Source organism: Tachysurus vachellii, chromosome 6 (genome assembly GCF_030014155.1).
Source record: "Tachysurus vachellii isolate PV-2020 chromosome 6, HZAU_Pvac_v1, whole genome shotgun sequence".
Taxonomy (NCBI): Eukaryota; Metazoa; Chordata; class Actinopteri; order Siluriformes; family Bagridae; genus Tachysurus; species Tachysurus vachellii.
Genome location: NC_083465.1, coordinates 3,716,590 through 3,732,170, shown reverse-complemented (window position 1 = coordinate 3,732,170; position 15,581 = coordinate 3,716,590). Strand labels below are relative to the sequence as shown.

The 15,581-nt window shown below is 38.3% G+C and overlaps 1 long non-coding RNA gene across 2 annotated transcripts in view; it reads right to left on the bottom strand.

Moving 5' to 3' along the window:
- LOC132846625 (uncharacterized) overlaps positions 1–8,721 on the bottom strand; it is a 9,778-nt gene extending 1,057 nt beyond the window's left edge. The window contains exons 1-2 of one of the 2 annotated variants that reach the window (XR_009648537.1): positions 8,599–8,721; positions 2,520–2,608 (exon numbers count right to left, since the gene is read on the bottom strand). This is a non-coding gene — a long non-coding RNA (uncharacterized LOC132846625). Of the gene's footprint in view, positions 1–2,519; positions 2,609–3,028; positions 3,116–8,598 lie in introns of those variants that run through there. The other variant, XR_009648536.1, reaches the window with a different exon arrangement.
- Between the last annotated feature and the right edge of the window lie 6,860 nt (positions 8,722–15,581).

Genomic DNA, 15,581 nt, shown 5'->3' with positions numbered 1-15,581 from the left:
AACACAGACGCACAAACCTTTCACAAGTCCAGACAGGCCGAATATATAACGTTAGCTGGTTAGCAATGAAGATCATGGACATAATCCTCCTGTCAGGATAGTAAAATTTAGCTGGTTATCTACTATTAATCAAAGTTGGACATTCTGACCTCAGACTGTAAGAAATCCTGTCATGGTTAATGTCATAGATATATACACTAGATGTCGAATTGGGGTCCTAAAAATGTGTCAAAACCGCCGCCATCTTTGTACGATGCTCCTTTACCTCAAATGCATGGACGATGCCAGACTTCTGTGCTGCGTATGGTTGTACACGTTGATTTCTTTTTTCTTGAAAGAAATCTAAAAACCAGACAGCAAGGGATTACATTTCACAGGTGAGAATGTGTTTTATGATATTGAATGTTAGGAAATGGAGTTTGCATGTTCTCCCCGTGCCTCGGGGGTTTCCTCTGGGTACTCCGGTTTCCTCCCCCGTTCCAAAGACATGCATGGTAGGTTGATTGGCATCTCTGGAAAATTGTCCTTAGTGTGTGATTGCGTGAGTGAATGAGTGTGTGTGCGCCCTGCGATGGGTTGGCACTCCGTCCAGGGTGTATCCTGCCTTGATGCCCAATGACGCCTGAGATAGGCACAGGCTCCCCGTGACCCGAGGTAGTTCGGATAAGCGGTAGAAGATGAATGAATGAATATTAGGAAATTATATTTCTTGTTCCGTTGGTTTGTTTTAGTCCTTGGTTAACGACCGCAGCTAATCCATGCTAGTTACTCATTATTAGTTTTTGACAGTTAAGAAAACAGAATGTTTGTAGATTCAGAAGCTCTTAATAAGGACATTAAAAACTGACCCATGCTATTTTGCTAAAAGGTGAAGACCCAACTTTATGTATGTTCTGTAAGATTCCCTTATCTGTCAAACATATTTTATTAGATTGTCCTGGACTTAACACAAGCAGAATGCTCTTTTATCAAGTTACTTCACTTAAAGACACATTTAAAGACATTATGTCTGAAAAGGGTTTGGATTTTTTTTATCTTATGCTAATAAAAAAAATTTATATGACGACTTGCTGTTTATAGTTTTCTTTTTATTGTGTTTATATGATATTTGTGTTTTTGTAATTGAATTTTTGCAATTTTTAGCTTTTGATTGCTGACATGGCATTAAATAAAATAATCAGAGACACTAGGGACACTAAACACTTTTTTTTTTTAAATGGTTAATTCAGCTGACAGTCCTGGATGTCACCAGTTAGCTTGGCAGTGTTACACACAAGTTCAGCCTCAAAGTCAAACTTTGTGGGGGTTTTTTTTTGGTTTATGTGACTTTACTTATTTAATGTTGCAAAAATATTGCGGGAAAAGAATAAATAAAAGATTGAACAGTCTTTGGCACCTCAACTATCTAACTTTCACATTATGTTCCAAATTTGTGATTTGCTTCCACCTGCAAATTGCTTTGTGTATCATATTTAATAAACCAATACAATTTAAATGTTTAAATGAACACGTATAGTCACACCATTGTAGCAGTGTTACATGCAGTAGGCTATAAGGTAAGTAGTGATTGTTCATTTGAAGTTTACTCAAGTGGAATAATGTAAGTAATAAACACACCTACTAGCACAATGCATTATACTGTGAAAAAGTAGATTACCTTAATATCAAAACCTTACATTTTCTCTGGACTTTTTTGGAACGACCAAAAAAAAAAACTAGAAATCGCATTCATAACAATTTATGGTGATTTTATTTCTTTGCCTACATTGACGCTAATGCATTAAGAGTAGGGGGTCCCCCGTACCAAGATGGCGGCACAGTTGACGCATTCGTTCCAATGTACTGCCGTATACAAGGCGACATCTAGTGTATATATCTATGGGTTAATGTTAGCTTGCTAGCTGGGTTACAGTGTTACATTTTATTTATAAGAATTCCTAACATTTTACATATTCATTGGAATGGTTAACTAGAAGAAAATACTAGAAGTATTTTATATATCTAAAAGAAGCCTTTATTTTGACACATATACATTACATCCCCTGGAGCAGAGAGGGTTAAGGGCCTTGCTCAGGGGTCCAACAGCGGCAGCTTGGCAGGGCTTCAACCCGGATCTTTGGATCAACAACCATGAGTTCATATGGGACAAGCTCACTATTTAGTGCACTTGTTAGGGTCTTGGTCTTTAGTCAAAGGTAATAATAGTACAGAGCCCTGTGCCAAGCCTGTTGTCACCTCTTAGAACGACCAGAGCAAAGCAATTATACACATCACTGCCTTTTGATTACTTTTAATATTATTATTAGGTTTAGACTTCTCATTTAATAGCAATTTATTTGCCAAATTAAGCAGGATGCACTATTTTTTCTGCAAACAAAACTAAATTAAACTGAAATAAAGAGGACTAAAATCATTCAACTACATGCTACAGGAGAATAAGCAACTTTAGGTTAAACTTAATCGGCTTGACGTCGAGCATCACCTCACCCCGTGGTACACCCCGGGGTTTTATTCCTTACATGCAGCTACGTCATGTGACCCGCGTTGATCAGGTAGTCACGACATCGCACGTACTGCATCTCTCTCCGCAGGCTCTCTTTAATGACGCCTTGAGAGAAAGACAACAAACCCAGACTTTAGAGAGCAGCACAGGTTAAAGGCAATCAATGGATTAACTACTGCTTTAGAGCCTCAATTCTTAGTTTATCTGTTTCTTTCTTGTGTCCTAATTGTCACATACTGGTGATATTTGGGAGCTCATTGAAACTCAGCTCAGTTTCATATTGATCAGAATCTCTAGGCGTATACAGTCACAGTGACGGCACCTTAGGTAACATACACGACATAATAGACCATTACAAATAGAACCACAGATAGAACAGCAAGCAAACAAAACTTGCTTAGAAGATTTTATTGCAGGAAAAGCAGTGTGTGTGTGTGTGTGTGTAAGCAAATCACTTTTCCTTGATCTCGTGCAAAATTTACAGCGATTCTGCAAAAAATCAAAGGAAAAGTTAGGATGACTTACATGTGGCGTAATGAAAAATTTGTCTAAACTTTCAGGGTCTTGAGTTTCAGTCAGATGGTTATATTCACCTACACCCAGGTTGCACCTAAAAACAGTGGAAAAGAAAATACTGACCGAGTTTAATTTACAAATGCATATTTTTTCTTTAACTGTCGAATAAATCCGTCATGATATAAGCTTTTATTATACCAATGAACAATTACAAATGAAGCTGCCCAAAAAGGTGGATGTGACGAAGAAGGGGAGTCCATCATTTTGCAAATAATGGGTACAGCTACAACACTATTTTTATTGTCCAGCACGTCTTATATTATACTTGACGTCGTAAACCGATGCGTGCAAATAGTTCATTGGGTATTTTTATTTAGCAAATGATTCAAAGATCGTCTGTGTTTATGGGAATTCGTTGAACTCTCCCATAATGAAAAGGCATCCGTGGTGGAAAATAGAAGACTTTACCTTCTTACCTGGCTCGCGTTAATTAAGTGTCATCCTTCTGAGACTATTTAAGTAAACAGAGAAATGTGTTGTGGTTCTAAAGATCAGTCAGATAATGGAGATAGACTTATTACAGTTCCTCGCTCAAGCAATCTTGTATCATGGAAAAAAAAAAAGTCTGAATCGAGATATACTGGGGCTGATGTCTGAATACCGATATGGCGCTTCGAGCTGAATTAAGTGTGCCGAATTCAACTCTGAACACGCTAGAATATTGATGCCGCCTGTCTGTTTAATCTCCTCTACTCAGTCTAGTTCATTGTCACCCTCCTTCAGCTTTGAATCCGCCATTCCTTCTAAACTCGTCCACTTTGCCTGTTGCTCCTTGATGCGTCTTAAGATCTAACGTTTTATAATCTGCATCTCCAGGGAGGCTGTGTAGCTCAGGCTTTAATGAGATCGCCAAGAGCCTGAGTTCATTACGGCTCTTTCTCTGTCGTTCCCTGACTCCCTCCCTCCCGGTCGCTCAGAGGGTGAAAACTAACAGCAATGTCTCAGTCTCCAGCACTCAGGCATTCTAGTCTGTACGGATCAGTCCCCAGAGTCACCAAGTCAGACAAGGATGCTCTAGAACAACGTTTATGTTGAAAGACTTCAAGGAGTTCCAGAGCTTTGCAATAAAAATAAATAAAATACATCAAAAGGCTTTCGTGTTGTGTTATTGCATAAACGTGCATGCTGATCCGACCAATTTGTAAAAGTTAAAAATGCTGAATTTCCTTAATGTTTTTGCTGTGATGTCATTAAAGTTGCAAGTTCTGTAAAAATTACTCATTGCGTTTGAACCTGAAGCCTTTATTGTTGTCACATGTACATTTCAGCACAGTGAAATTCTTCCAGACTGGAGGGCCAGACATGATCAACACCCCTGGGGCAGAGAGGGTTAGGAGCCTTAATCAGGGGCCCAACAGTGGCAGCTTGGTGGTGCCGGGGCTTGAACCTTGATTCTCAGATCAACGACCAAGAGCCTTAAGCGCTTGAGCCGCCACTGCCCTGAAGTACAATTTGTTAGCAATGTCACATGGGCTTCAGTATTCAGTTTCCCCCGCCCCCAAGTGGTTTCATGCTATTCCTCACGCAACACCCTGATCACACTTCTTACAACTGAAACTTTTATTGTGCTTTAGGAAATATTTACCAGGTGGCGAATGAAACAATATACAGCAGTTCAAAAGCTACGTCAGGCCGCTCTTGAAAGCGATAAGACTTTGTAACAGAGAACAGAATCTACAGAACACAAATAACCAAACGAATCAAGGTGAGAAACAGAACAGGTGAACACGCTAGGTTAATCGACCAGCGTCATGACAAGAGCGGATTAGTTACGAAACAAAGATTTGTTATTTGCTCATACACATTAGCCACTGAAAAATGTGATATGTCTGCAAAACACACAAAGCCCCAAGAAATACATTTCACGTCTGAAGACATCCATCTTGGGACTCATTCTTGTTGTCCGTGTTAGTCTGAGCAACAGAAAACCAGCACATTTCATAGCTGTCGTTAAAAGTCAAAGAGTTTCAGGCTGCTCGTAAAAGAGACGTGTACTGTGACAAATATTCTGATTTCAGTCACAGCGATGTGATAATATTACACTTTTACGTGAAGCGAGTCTGATATGGAAAAACGCTCGGAACATAATAGAGAAAGTGACCGCAAGAAAAACAAGATTGGGGACAAGAAAAGGGAAGAAGCTAAAATAACTCAGATGTTAGCAAGTCCTGGTAACATCGTAACCACTGAACTGAGCAGCAGAATTGCTTTCGATGTCCAGCTGTTCGAGCATGCCATGTGATTTATGTTCTGGATGCAGCCTTACCACCCACCTACCTCCCTCTCCTGATTTCTCTCTTTTCTTTCCCTTTCAGCAAACTAGCACTGACTCCGTGCATTACATTCATGGCAGGATGTTACAGTCGCTGGCCCGCTCATTTAAGGAGCGAGAGAACCGGCAGCGAGCAGGAAAAAAGGAAGCATGGAGACGCTGCTAGCACAACAGCGGCGGGAGGTCGAGGTTGTCAACGCGGTTGTGCTCGAGTGGTGTAAGGGGACGAGCCCAGGTTAATAATGGATGTCATGCCCACCCATGCAGCCTGCCTCCCTGAATATTTATGAAAGAGAGGGAAGAAAAGGAGAGAAAGGTTTTGCAGTACACAGGTGTCTCATCTCTTCAATATTAAGGAATGAATCAAATAAACCACATATTGCTAAATTAAATCCAGTTTTACACTTGTGCTGACTTTAGACTATTGTTTGTCACGCTGTAGAAAATGACGCCACTATAATATTGCTGGAATTATCTTGCATACTATGGAGATCTTCTGAAGCCTGCAGTTAAAAGAAAACGACTGTTTTGATTCATTTGAAATGCTAGTAGCACCACCCGCTGATAAACATTAGAACTATGGCAAGCAGTAGTAGAAATGCCGACTTCATAGTACATAGTTTTTTCTACACTCATATTACATGATTTTTGATTAATACTGCATCTACAGTATGTCATTCAATCCTCCCATACCTACAATATTCTGTATTCATACTCTACACAGTTGTCCATCTCATACACTTTGTAGACGGTCCTTTACCGACAACCCACACAATAATTTTAGACCAAATTTACTAAAATACTATTATACTTCCAACAACGCATCGGATTTTTCATCATTCAAGTAACAACCTACTCTTGAAACCAATAGTTTTCAGGAAAATGATTAGTTTCTATCATTTCTGACCATTACAGTAGGATTATACACTATATGCAATGATTACTGTCTTATGTGCCCTGAACGCTTGCTACCAATATTATAAAAAGTCTCTTTTTTTTCCTCCAATTTAAAGATTAAATCCAAGCATATTTACTACTTAAATTTCCTCTCTTGCAAAATATATTGATAACCTTTAAGGACCTTTAATATAATCAACCACATTAAGACACTCAGGTGTTTTATTATTATATTTATTTCTTTTTAAATTAGTTTCTTTGGCATAGTTAATGATTTATACTCAACATTCAGTTGATTAATAATTTGCTATAATTTTTTTTTATTAATTTCTTATTTCCTGTACTTATTTGGAATGGCTTGAACTTGTGACGTCACATTTAAATAAAATAAACGTACAAAAGCTTGATGTAAGCTTCACGTAACATTATCTAAAAATAAACACAATTGAAAAAACGTCCACTGCTACAGTCTACAAGCTTTAATCGATTTACTTGTGCTATACGATACTATACGATTTTTGATCGATATTAACTTCAAGTCATACCGCCGTAATTGTCCGTGTCATGCACTTTTTACACGGTCCCTTACTGCTTTAACTGCTTTTAAGTTATAAATGTTTTAAAAGTTAGTACGTTTTAATATGTTAATATACGCAATATATAAAGTGTATTCGACTCGTAGTTGGTTCTTTGTCCGCCCAAAACGAAGTATATACACGTATGTGATAAAACCCGAATGTGAAGCAAACAGCGTTAAACAAACAAACAAACAAACAAACAAACTTTCCAGCGGTAAACGTCTACCTTCGTGACTTCTTCTTTTCAGCAATGTCCTTTATCAGCTCTTGGTCCAAAGCTAAATTTTTATCTTATTTTGTTTATTATTTATCATCGAATGTATTATTAGTTGTTTTTTTTTTAAGTGCCATTTCGACATCGTGTAAACGAATATCCAGATGCCCACTTGCCCTGCACCTGTGAGAGTTCGTTAGCCGCTAAACCAATCAGAGTTGGAATAACGGTCACGTGATTTTTCAAAATTTTTTTCCCTTATTTAAAATGCATATATTAACTGAACATTCACTGATTGGTTAACTAGACTTCCGTGTGGCCTATTAGAAGAAGATATATATTTCATATACATATATTTTGCATAAGGATAAGAAATAGTTTCTAGCCAACAATACAGACCTAAAAACACACACACACACACACACACACACACACACACACACACACCATCTACAAATCATATTGTCTGGTTTGTCACAATTAAAAAGTTTCTTAGAGTTTTAACTATTACTATTAAACTTTTAATTGAGGCAACAGTAATTTGTGCTCTGTCATTAATAGGATTGCAATTAAACCATTTGTTTATTTATATATATTTATTTATACACTTATGCTCCTTTTCCACCGAGGCAGTTTGAGTGCTGGTTCGAAAAGTGGTTCTTAAGTAGCACCAAAACGTTGCTGGTCTAGACTTGAGAACCGCTTGCGTCAGGAGCTGTGGGCGGGGCTAATGTTAGCGCATTTGATAATGTACCTTAAGTATACTAATGTTTAATACACCTTTACTTTACCGCAATATGATCAATTATCAGCACACATGATAGTAGGTAGCTACATGCTAAGGCTACCTTTTTTCTGTGTTAATGATAAAATAATGTTACGTACTTTCTCGATTACAACCCCCGTGTAAACAAATTGCATGGAGCTGCACGTACACGTTGGATTTGCTGCATTTGGATGCCAATGTAGGTTCATAAAGCCATGAGCATTAACAGTAAAGCAACATCTGCCATTGTCGATGTTGTGTTTGTGTTTGCCGCTGCTCCGCTAATGTTGCTGGGAAACGTATACAGTGACTCGGCTCTGTCATGGCTCTCTAGCCGATGGAAAGGCAAACCGGTTCTTATAAGGTTCGCCAGTGGAACCAACTTTGAATCAGCACTAAATCTGAACCAGCACCCGGTTCTTTTTGGTGAAAAAGGGGTATTAGAGCATTAGAGGTTATAGAGCTGTCAAATGAATGAATCAGTCTAAAACTTAATCCAACGGAATATAAGAATAAAGGTCCTTTCAGGCCTAAGGCAAAAACTATTAACATGTAGAAACACACACAAAAAAGCATGTTGTATCATGAGTTGTATGACAAATTACAGTGGTGGTCAAATATGGAGCTTTCTGCATTCTACATCTAGTTTTGGTGCCACTGTTCACCACTGTGTGGTCTATAGATTGCCTTAAAGAGCGAATTGCTTAGTTTGCTTTGTTACACCTAGTTTTGATGCAAAGTAACGGTAAGAGATTAATTGAAATGTTTCCTACAATGTGTAAACACACTTACCTTGGATATCTTGCTATTTCTAATCAATTTTAAGTTCGGAAACTTCAATGCGCTATCCTAGATTACCTCTGGTGGTATGCCATTCTCTGGCCAGAGCCTCTGAAAAGAAAGAGAATCTAATGAGTGAAGTCATATAAAGGTTGGAGAGAGAGAAAGAGAGAGAGAGTGTCCTGTTGTTTGGCACAAAACAGAGCAGCAGCACACTTTGGAAATGAGAGCAGAGTGTTCGTTTTGGCTGGAAAAAAACCTGCGGCATCTGGACAATGTTTTCCCTGAGGCCCATCGTCTGGCCCTAAGCTCCTGAATAGGATATGTCCAGGAGTGACAGTGTCCTATTCAGATGGCTGCTGAGCCTCTTAAAAATAACTAATGGTCCAGGAAGTGTTAGCATCTAGCAAGCATATGAATGTGTGATGAGCTCTGGGCAGCCTGAATCGGACCGCGAGAACAATACAGCTGTCGTGATGCAACGTCTCACAAATGCCGCGTCCTTAAGAGAGTTCTCCAAAGATCCGACTGCCTTATTTTACAAATAAATAATTAAAAAGCAGCTGGAATGCAAAGCATATAAAGATCCGTTCTCTGGTGTCTTTTTCAGCGAGGAAAGTGTCCACACACACACACACACACACACACACACACACATCTGTCCCATTTGCACTGTTGCATATGTTTCAAAAGTATAAACGGCTAACAAATGAACTTACTCTCACTGTTACACTGATAGAGCTAGATTCTGATAAAACGTAGTTACGGTTCCATGCGTACCCATTAGGCGATTCCTTAAGCAGCTTAAGTATCGCCTTATATGTAGAAAGCCATGACACGGCATTATTAAAATGTAATTGTTGGGTTACCGCTTACTTTGATTTGGGGTTTATTGGGCAACCACATGACCGTACAAGATTTTGTGCTTGTAGCATAATCGTTTCAGCAGGCAAATGTGTGGTATGGGAAAATTTATCTGAATCTTAATTCTAGCACATTCATTCATATATATATATATATATATATATATATATATATATATATATATATATATATATATATATATATATATATGTATATATTGTCATGTTTATATCATGACAGCGTACTCTGAAAGTGCCCTGGGAGTCCTTAAGACAACTGTTGTTAGAAGACAACTTGGGACAAGTTTCCATTCACTATCTGTATCATTGATGCAAAGCAAACACTGGCTTTTTCATCACTTTATACAACCGACACTGGAGACTTCTTCCATCGCAGTGAAATACAGAAAACTCTCCATAGGAAATGTATGTAGATAACCTAACTTAATTAACTCATGATCACTCCGGTAGGAGTGTTTGAGGTGGCTGGTACTGTGCCAACAGAGCTACTCAAGAGCAATAAAGTCTAAAATATAGAGGCAAAATAAATCTTTGATGGGTGAGAGTGAAACCCTGGTTGCAAGACTTACAACTGCACTCGAGTTTTGAGTTAGATGAGTCACTTAGGGGACATAATATTATGGCTCTTTTTCATGCTGGCCCTTCACATGGACACTTCAGCAAGTTTCAGGAAAAATACTAAAGAACTGAACACGCTTTGTCCTCATTGGACGTGGTTATGGATCATAGCTTCCATTGTCCTTTGTAACAAACCAGCCGTATGACCTCGTGGCAGTTCCATTCATCATAGATAGCCTAGGAGGGAGGGTCACAAACGCTTGTATCCAGCAGTTGCCCATAATCATTTAGGATGCATAATTTGTCAATCACGTTCTCTTTGACTTTAGGCTTAATGCTTTCTGGGTAACTTCTTCTGCTACTCCTTTGAGACAATGTCCATTGTTTATTGAGAGAAGAACTACAAAAAAGTCCTGGAAAAACTAAACTGAGAACCAACTTCTAGGTTTATAAAAGTCTTCAATCAGACATTAATACAAGAACTTTAAGCTTCAACAGAATCATATAATCATTCATTCATTTTTATTAACTACTTTTTCCTGGTCAAGTTTGTGGTGAATAGGGAGCTTTCTTTTCTTTCTGTCGTCAGTGACCAATTTTTCCTGGTCAGAGTAGACCTGGTTCCAGGTCCTATCCTGTGAATACTTGGCCAAGCCAAGGACACACCATCTTATTCATTCAACAGTGGGTGCAAAAAATGACTACAGCCAAAAAGGGACCCCAGTTTATCAATTTTATTTATCGATTTATTGATTCATTTATCTTCATTCTCTGTTTTATCCTGGTGAGAACTGTGTTGTCAGTCCCCAGTCAACTGTCTCCCTAATTGGTGCTTGGCCTATTGTCCCATCCTACTATTTAGCTCTCCTATATTACATGACAACTACTAGCTGGTGACATCCATCCATCCATCCATCCATCCATCCATCCATCCATCTATCTATAACACATCAGCAGCTGTTTTTAATCTATCAGAACAAAGAAGGCAAAGACACTGTGGATGTCTAAACGCAATAAAGCTCGTTGGCTATATTCCCAGGTTAAAGCTCAACCGATATCGGCTCAACAAAACTAATAATGAAGGTCTGGCATGAAGACTCTAGTCACACTCTAGGTAAACATTTCCTTTCTGTGAGCCAACTAGCAGGCATATAAAATACATTTATAAATACAAGGCCGCCAAGGACACTTGCAAGTCACTCAAAATACTGTAGCAGTATAACATGGTATAACATGGTTAACATGGTTAATCATAACCATGTTATACTGCTACAGTATTTTGAGTGACTTACAAGTCGGAGATAGTGGACTGCAGAAAAAGTTGGTATAATCAGGGTTATCTGTGATTTCATGTCTTGCTAGGTCAGTCTAACATCAGCGATTTCAGCTGGTTAATTTAAATATCTTTAAAATCAACTCTTTTTTTTTTTATTTTATTTTTTTTAAGACAGTAACTGTTTCCAATTCCACTGTCCTATTAAGCGCTCGTGTGTTTGTTTCTGTGGCTTGCAGAGCAAAGGCGGGTCTTCTCTCGGTTTCCCTTGAGCTCCAATCAATATTGATGACCATCTGTCAGCATGAAGCCACTACACCAGCATGATTTATTGTTCAGCTTGTGTGAGTGTGCGTGTTTTTGTGCATCATGTATGGATCTGTTCAGTCTACTTGTCTACAGTCTACCACTTTGTTAACATGTGGGAGCCCCAATTTGAAATGTCATTATTTTACTGCCCACTTAGAGAAGACATTTCTGTGCATGGGATTATTGCACTTCTTAATGAAACAAATCAATCATTTGCAATTAAAATGGCAAACCGAACCGGGTGAATTTAATGTGATTGAAGCGTGATTTTACCTCTTTGTTGTGAGTTTACAAGACAGGCAAAAATGTTGAGCATGTTTGTTTGAGTGGATTGCCATTATTATATAATGCATATAGAATTCAGAACACACCCACTCGATTACTGGGTTTTAATACAGGGTCCAAATTTTAATCTTAACCAACAATTTTCATCAAAAGGAGTCCACTGCGCCACAGTCCCACTTTACTTCCTGTTCGTAGAAAGCAAATCTTGGGAATGTCAAATAAAGGCTTCTAAAACACACGAATAAAGCAGCGAGTCATTAAGGAAGAAATGAATTACCTGTGCGAAATATTGTCTTCTGCTTATGTCTCTTCTCTTCCATTCCTCGCCTCTTTGCTGGAACTCATAAAGTTAAGGACACAACGTTGTTTCCCCATTACACTGTTCTTCTGCGTATTTATCCTTTCAGCATTTTGTCTGAAAAAAGGTGGAAAGTGGAAGAGAAAGTGGAAACGTTTACGAACAGCAGCAACTCAGCCACGAAGCAGAAGACTACGTAAAGTCACATTACAGGATCAATGAGCGCTGAGGCACATGGTTCGTAAAAGTCCCCAAAGCTCTGCTTGTTCCACAGTTGAATAGTGCCAAACTTCCACTGGCAATAATATCAGCACAAAAATTGTTTGCTTCATGGAATGACTTTTGCGAGCCTCATATCACCAAGTACAATGCCAAGCGGCGGATGGAGTGGTTCTCTGTTTGGCAGTCTGATGAGCGAGTAATGTCAGTATAGCCTAGGAGGGAGGGTCATGTCAGTATTAATGTCAGTATTAATGTCAGTATTAAAGATTGGTGGAGCAGGGTTTTTGGTCTGGGGCTGTTTTTTTAGGGGTTGGTGTACTGTAGGCTCCTAACTTCCAGTGAAGGGAAATGTTAATGCATCAGCATACCAAGACATTTTGGACAATGCTATGCTTCCGAGTTTGCGGGTACAGTTTAGGGAAAGCCCTTATCTATTCCGGCATGACTGTGCAAGGTCCATAAGGGTATGGTTGGATGACCTTGACTGTCCTGACCCCTGACCTCAACCCCATGGATCACCTTTGGGGTGAACTGGAATGGAGAATGCAAACCAGTCCTTCTAGTCCAGCATCAGTGCCTGACCTTCCAAAAGTTCTACTGAATGAATGGGCAAAATATTTTTGGAAACCCTGCATAGAAGAGTAGAAGCTGTTATAGCTGCAAAGTGAGTACAAACTCCATGTCTAAATATTTAGAATGCACAGTTCATGTAGGTGCAGTGGTCACATGTCCCAATACCTTTGTCCATATAGTGTATTTATTATATGCTATACCTTTGTAAAGACACTGTATATACATTGTATATGTATTTTCTGCGATCCAAGCCTCCATTTATTTTCCAGTTCTTCCTTTCTTTCTCTCTTCTTTTTTTTAATCTTGTATTCTGCCTACCTGCCTATTTGGATGTTGAAATTGAATTTCCTCCTGTGTTAAGACCCCTGCTATGGCCCTTGCCTATGATTCGTGGATAAGCATAAAAAGAGGAAATAAGACAAAGCATACAGGTTCGTGCATTAAAAAAAAAAAAATAAAAAAAAAAGATGGAAAAGTGTGTGGATGTAATTGACAATCACAACAGGTCAGAAAGGCAGAAAGAAAAAAAACCCCTGAATGACTTATCACCATATCAGCATTAATAAGTAATATGTAACACAGCACTCTCTGATTAATTTTGAAATGTAATGCAGAGTTTTCATCAACACGGTGTATTATTATTTTGGCTTTGGTTTTATACGTTAAGCACAAGATGACTCGACTACCTGTTCGCAGTGGCAGTGCCTGTGGGATTTATTTCCTGCTTTATATTTACCTGAAGTGAGCGATGCAGCAGCACTTTAATCCTTTAGTCTGTCCAGCTCTCTCAGCTCCTCTTGCACATACACTTTTCAAACAGATTAAGCTTCCAAACCTTAAAAAACAACTCCCAGACGCTTAACACAAGTGCCATCCAATTATTCTATTCCCGTTAGGAATGAAAAGCCTGTTGTTGGTTATAGATATAAGTGAAATAATAAGCTAACACTGCATGACACTGCTCAGTTAACAGCCTTTCAATAGTCTCGAGTTCAACATTTCTTTTGGGTAAAACATGCTTAATGGAAGGGAATGTTTGGTTTCGGTCTGGGTTCAAACTTGTAGGCAGGTTGAATAATTATTCTTCCGGCATAATAGACAGTTTGTGTAGCTGCAATATATTGTAATATCCAAAATAATGAGCCTCTAACTCCTCCACATATGGTGGATAGGTGAGTATTTGGTCATGTTCTGCATTGATAGCCTCCATATTCCTGCCTATCAGCCTCTAACTTTTGGAGGTAAGGGTTAAAGCAAGAACAAGGCAAGAAACAGATGAGGAAACATCTTGCAAAATATTGCTTCAGGCTTTGGTTAGGTTTATTTTGACATGCCCATTGCATAGCTTAGGTACAGGGGCATGTTCTTGTCCGTCTCCGTGTCCGAATAGCTAACATATAAAAAAACTAAACATAGTACTTACATAAAAAAATAATCTTAACTCCTGAGAAACTGGCTTCCACAACAATGGTAGACCAGCACATCACATGAAATATAAAGAGTTGCATAAATGAAATATTGATATATCCAGTATAATCTTTCTCCCCTAAGACTGGAACATATTGCAGAAGGCCCACTGAGCTCTAATCCTTCATTAAAATGACCACAGGAAGATGGAGGGATGGATGGATGGATGGATGAACAGTGTTTAAGAGCTCAATCATGGCTTTAATTCCTATTTCATTGCTCAGCTTAACTGACTGTGGTGCAGGTTATTATAAGGCTTAAATTTTTGCAGTACTCGTGGAATTTTAGTAAATAAAGAAAGACCTTCATCTTCTGGTGCCAATAATTTTGGTCATCATTTTCTGTACTTCTCGAAGCAATGACTCATTCATCAAATGCAATGCCGTGCTCTGTACTTGTACTGTAAATAAAAAGGTTCGGTGACGTTAGATGTCAATAGTTGAATGTATTTTAAGTTGGCAACATAAATTCGTTAAAAAAAATTGTTTACCTTTAGCAATTTACCAGCTTTAGCTAATTTGCTAGAAGCTTCTGCCTCAGATTACGTGAATAAACTGGCAGATTATTCAGTTGAGTTCCTTGACAACAGTGCTAAAAAAATAAATAAATAAACAGGGATAGAAAATACAGTATAAATAATCAAAATTAGGGAAAAGAATGAATGACTTAAGTATAATACAAATATATTGTTGAATGTAATATATTATAATTTATACTGTATAATCACTTATTGATTAATTTCATCTGCCAGCTTGTTAGCTTTAAAAAAATAGCACTTGATCCAGCTCTTCCTATTATTTTCCTTTTTAGCTATGATAGCTATGTAGTCATAGCTTAATGTGGTTATAATATCATGAAATTTATTACGCTTGTGTGGGGTATTGGGTATTTGATCATGTTTTTCATATGCGATCTTGAATGGAATTGAATTAATGATGTCTTTTTTTATCCGATACTCTTCCCTGTTCTTTAGACGTAGCAGTGATAGTCATATTGTTATTAATCAAATACAGCGAGAAAACACACAGGCATGTTAATCATTCCCTTGTTTGTTTGTTTTTTAAATTTATTATATTATTATTGCCGTCCGTTCCCCGACGTCAACGTTCTTTCGAAACGTCTTACT